This window comes from Panicum virgatum, chromosome 7K, assembly GCF_016808335.1.
Source record: "Panicum virgatum strain AP13 chromosome 7K, P.virgatum_v5, whole genome shotgun sequence".
Lineage (NCBI taxonomy): Eukaryota > Viridiplantae > Streptophyta > Magnoliopsida > Poales > Poaceae > Panicum > Panicum virgatum.
The window spans coordinates 29642815-29648554 of NC_053142.1; the positions used below are offsets into that span (position 1 = coordinate 29642815).

General features: G+C 50.6%; 1 pseudogene; it reads right to left on the bottom strand.

Moving 5' to 3' along the window:
* Positions 1-399: 399 nt before the first annotated feature.
* Positions 400-1930, bottom strand: LOC120640821 (annotated as a pseudogene).
* Between the last annotated feature and the right edge of the window lie 3810 nt (positions 1931-5740).

Consider the following 5740-nt stretch of genomic DNA (forward strand, 5'->3'; position numbering starts at 1 on the left):
TCTAAATTAGAACCATAAATTTATATGTAAATTAACCCCATTTGTACAATGAACACCACCCCACCAATGCGCTAGTGAAAAATAACCTTAAGGAACCTTCTAAAATTTGCATCTAAAATACCAACCTCCACTATTACTAAAAATAGGCAGTTGGAGGATGGAAGAATCCAAGAATGTCGGCTTCACAACATTTAAATCCAATCGCCCCTTGCATTATTCTAGATTCCTTGCGTCTTATATGTAAGGAAAAAGCGACTAAGAGTAAACTCTCTCTTTCTAGGAAATCCCATTTTTTTCACAAGAGGAGGCAACAGAGGGCCCCCTCGGTGCCAGTGGGGGAGATCGAACCCCGGTCGCCGGCCTTGGGCCTGAGCAAACCCCATTTTAAACACAGGAGAATTTAGTAAATTCCATCATAAAAAATTTAGAAGTACATGCAAAACCCTCACGAAAACCTCTGTGCACACAGTCCCTATGAAATCCTCGAGCACGCTTTCCTCTTTATTTGGCATCGCCCTGCCACCATAATACATTTTTGTAGAAACTACAATGACTTTATCATTTGGTCGTGGATCATGTCACTGTCGATCACGCTGGCTCACAAAAGCATCAAACGACTGATACAGAAACGCACCAGCGTAGTCAGCTGGTATAGAAACATACATATAGATCATAGATGTAAGATGATCGATTTGCATCATGCAGCTGCCCGCAGTTAGATTACATGACGGTGCAAGCGCCGTAGGGTGGGCTGTCATCGCAGATGACCATCGGGTACGGTGGCATGTAGGGCGGGTAGCCGCAGCTGCAGTAGCACGGCGACCATGCCGGGCACTGGCACGCCGGCGGTTTTGGTAGCTCAGGTGGCGTCGGTGCCGGTGGCGGCATTGGTGCCAGTGGCGGCGTCGGTGCCGGCTTGGACTGGCATCCACAGTGCGGCGTGGGGCAGCTGCACGGCCACGGCGGTTGTGGACACGGATACAGGTATGGATACGGGTATATCACCTTGCATGGGGCTAGCTCTGGCTTGGGCTTGGGCTTGGGCTCCTCTTTTGGCGGCGGCGGTGGCAACTTGGACGACGGGCACCCACAACAGTATGGTGTGGGGCAGCTGCACGGCCAAGCGGGCTGCGGGCACGGATATGAGTCTGGATATGGGCATATCGCCTTGCACGGGACTGGCTCTTTCTTGGGAGATTTTGGTGGATCAGGTTTGGGAGGCGGCTTGGCGACCTCAATTTTCTTGATGATCCTCCCGGCCTTGCAGCAGAGCTTGGAGGAGAGCTTGTCGGCGTCGAAGGGCCCGACACGAGGACCTTGTCCTTCTCGTACACGATCTTTTCGATGACGAACTCCCCGCGGTCTGTGCAGCAGTGATGATTCAGTGAAGTAGCACGTCACAATTACATGATTCGTTCATAACGTGATCATAACCATGATTCAGATATACGGACACCTTGGATGCAGCAGAGGACCTTCTGGATCTTGGCGCTGCAGCGGCAGCACTCCAGGTCCACGGTGATGATGAGCGTCGGCATCCCTGCAGAGATCGATGTCAACAGAACAGGCATGAACCCGACAAACAAGTACAGTGTATCGCAGTGTCGAAGTCGAGGTGAAAAATATATAAGGCTTTTTTTTTCTCGATCGCTCTCTTTTTGTCTGACGCACTTTTGCACAAGAACCAACGACTCGGGAACTTAGTTATCCCGGCCAGGTCTCACCTTGGTCGATTCGCAAGCCGATCTCTGAAGAAACGCAGGCGGTTCGCGTTCCGATCCTGACCTGCAGCAGGCCGGTAGCTGCTACGGTACGGTAGGAGATCAGAGGCTGCTGATGGTGGCGACCTCCTCCATCTTCTTCAGAGGAGAGAAGGAAAAGGGATGCCACGCCGATGGCCGATGCTCAGTGATCGTGCATCCGAGCGTGCTATTACTCCTATATATACAACAGATCTATCACAGATGCGCCTACGATTATTGAGACGATCGAGACAGCTCTCGATCGCGTGCGTCAGGATTTGGTGCGGGGGATACGTCTGCACGGTTCGGGGACTTGAATAGCGTTTGAAACCAAAGATGGAGGGGAGCGAGCACCTGCACGCGCCTGTGACGACAGGGCCGGATGTCATCGAAGCTGTCATGGCCCCTTCACTACGGTTACCGCTCTGGCTCGCTCTCTCTCGTCGTCCTATCTTTCGTTGCTGTTCTTCCAAGAAAATCCTCGTGATAATTGTCAAGTCGTCTGCACTCTGCAGGATGATTGGCGCGAGTGGATAGCAAAGGTAGCAGTACGAATGTAGGTTGTGATTAGTTGCCGCTCGGTGGTTGTGTGCTTAATGCGTGCGTGCATCCTACTGCGACGGTGATGTCGTCCTTAGCTTGAGGGCCACACTCGTCCCAAGGGCACTGCTAATTTAATGAATCAATGGTGCAAGCATATATAAAACATGTGCTTGTTGTTCTTTTTTGCAATTATATATATGCAGTGAATCAATGATAGATGATTCTCGGAAAAAGTCTATATAACTCCCCAAGGTATCCACGGTGGATCACATCGCCCCTAACAACAAAATTGGATTTCTAACCCCCTCACCTTTACAAAACCAGACATTTCACTACCGGAGAAAGTGGCTTTAGTACCGGTTGGGAAACCCCACTTAGTACTGGGAAACCGGTACCAGCTCTCCGGTACTAATAAATGGCTTGTCATTTTAGTACCGGGCACACGCGATGTGTAAATGCGCATGCGCGGGATTCGAATTCACGAACTCCAGCCTCGCGCGAGCCCTCGTTAGGATCCCACCTACATATCACTTCTGACTTGGTGGGAGATGTTTACCTTTTGAAGTAACTCGTGGAGCACCATTTAGTACCGGCTCATACTACCACCTGGTACTAGATGCCATTATTTAGTACCGGTTGGTGGTACCAACCGGTACTAAATATCCGAGGCTATTTTCACTACTACAAAAAAAGCATTAACCATGACCTTTAAAAAAGCCCTCGGAGGAGGGTAGAAAAAATAACCGCCCCGATTAATGGCCAGCATTAATCGAGGCGGTCACTTTTTATTAACCCATGCGGTTATAGAAAACCGCCTCGCAAAATAGATTAACCGAGGCGGGCAGCCTTAAAATGCCTGCCTTGGTTAATCGATTAACCGAGGCGGACACCCTATAGGATTAGCCTCGGAAAACATCAAGACCCAAAGAGGACTAGAAAGCCCAGTTCAACCCATATGAGCCTGATTAGTCACTTTGAGTACATATACGGGACTCTAGGGTTTCACTATGTCTGCCCCATCTCTCCCCGTCGCTCCTCATCTCCACCGCCTCTTTCTCGTCTCCTCCACCTCCTTACCCTCCTCTGCCTCTTCCTCTTCTTCATTTCCCGGTGGCGGCGGAGCGGCCGGCTATGGTGAGGCGGGCGGCCCCCGGCGGCGGCGGAACGGCCAGCCACGGCGAGGCAGGCGGCCCCTGGCAGCTGCGGAGCGGGGTGGAGCGGAGGGCCGGCCATGGCCACGACGGGGCGGGGTGGAGCGACCAGCCGCGGCGGCGGAGCGCAGGGCGCGTCCGGCGGCGCGGCGGCCCGTGGATAGCGGCCCCTCCCCGACTTCCCTCCTGGCACTCCCTCCCCGACCTCCCTCCCGGCCAGCGGCGGCGGCGGCGGCAGGACCCGACAAGACACGGTGGCGGTGGCGGCGGCGACGGATGGGCTCGGCGGGCTCTCGATGGGCTTGGCGGGCTTTGGCTTTTTAAATTTTTTTTATTCGATTAACCGAGCCGGGCAGCAAACCGCCTCAGTTAATGCCACATTAACCGTGACAATGACTTCAAGGCGGTTGCATAAACCGCCTCGGTAAATGCATTTTGCCCGCCTCGATTAAGATTTGTGTAGTAGTGTTTGTACCAGGCCGTAACACCAACCGGTACTAAATCACAACATTTAGTACCTGATGGTGGTACGTCCCGGTACTAAATAGAATCATAGTGCTTCAAAATTTAGAACCGGTACTAAATAGCCTCGGGGAGCCATTTAGTGCCGGTTTTAAATGTGCTCGGTACTAGTAGGCATGGACGAATACCCATTTTTCTAGCTGTGTTTAACCCCCCAAGGTGGTTTTGCAGCCCGGCTTTGCACACGTGGCCCTCTATGCCGGAATGTATGCCACCATGGACGCTGATGTGGCCACCAATGTTTTGTCCCCCGATTAGTGGGTCCCACCTACTAGTCACACCAGTTCTTCTTCTTCCTCTAGATGAAGCACCTATCGCCAGCCGCTCCCTCCTTCCCGCGCCGCTAGCCGCCGCACCCTCCCTCCCCACGCCACCTTCCATGCCGCTCCCTCCCTCCTCCGTCCCGTTCCATCACCGATTTTCCATTCAAGCTTCCGCCATACTATCCATCGCCATTGTCCATTGTTTGACACCAGTACTGTTTGACAATGGTGAGCACGCTCATGGCCTCCTCACCCTCTTCTCTACTCTCCGTGCCAATCAGTCCACCCCTAGCTCGCCCTGCGTGGACCACCCCACCACGCGCCGCTCGCCTCGGCATCACCCGCCCCGCGCTGCTTGGCCACCCCGCGCCCAGGCTCCACGCAGGCGAAAGGACCTCGCCCTGCCGGCCGCGTTGCACCACCGCTACCTAGGCCTTGCAATCCTCAGCCTTAGCCTTGCAAAGATCAGGCTTTGGATTGCAATGTTCAGTCTCTTCGTTGCAAGGTTTGCATGGCTTGGGTGGCGCCGCACACCACTACCTTCTTGTCCTTTTATTTGAACTCTATATTCTCGATGCAAAAGCTAAACTTCTCTGCGGCATAAAAAGAGTTAGTTAATTGACCGGTTTATTGATGCATACACAGTTCAGATTTCAGCCTTGTAGCCTAGTTTTTTCACTCTTAATAATGATGGTTTAACTACTTGAAGGGTCGAGGCATCAAAAAAATAATGATGATTTAACTGCACGGTTATTTTTGTAAATCTCACCTTGCACACGACTGCACAGTGTTTCTCAAAAATTTTCATATTCAGTTGGATCATGTGGAGTTGCACAAGAACTTTGCGAACCTTCATCAAGATAAATTTTGTCTCCTTTTTATGTTTTCTTCTGATTTAGTTCTAGGCTTTGCTAGCGTTGTTCCAAGTTATGATAGGTCCGTTGTGACGATGCAAAATTAGTGTTTGCTGTAAATTAAAAGAGGTTCATGGGTCATTCCATTTACATTCTTCATTTGCATAGATTGATAACATGGTAAATAAAAATAAACAGATGATTTACTCAATATCCCATAAGGATGGAATCTTTTAAAGTTATAATTTTCTTGCAAAAATTGCCTAAAACTCAAACTGTATTTCACACATGTTCATAGTTTATGTTTTTTCATTCTTAGAATATTTGGGTTTGTTCTTTTATATTCTTGTTTTTTCACAACAAAGACTCCATGGAAGTTTTATGGGGGCACCATGATGACAATATGGCAGCCAGCCAGCCACGAACGTACCGTGGACTCTGGTCCAATTTTGCTTTCGGATATGCTAAGATTAAGACACAGATCATGACACAACACCAACCCAAAGACCACAGCACATTCGGTAGCAGGTGATGGGCATGTGGTACACCATTACACAATTACTATACAGAGTTGGTGTCATCTCGATTTCATGGGCTAGCCTTTCTATCTGAAAACGATAGGTGCATGGCTAGCGGTAGGAGAAGCCCATCGTAGGGATGGTGCG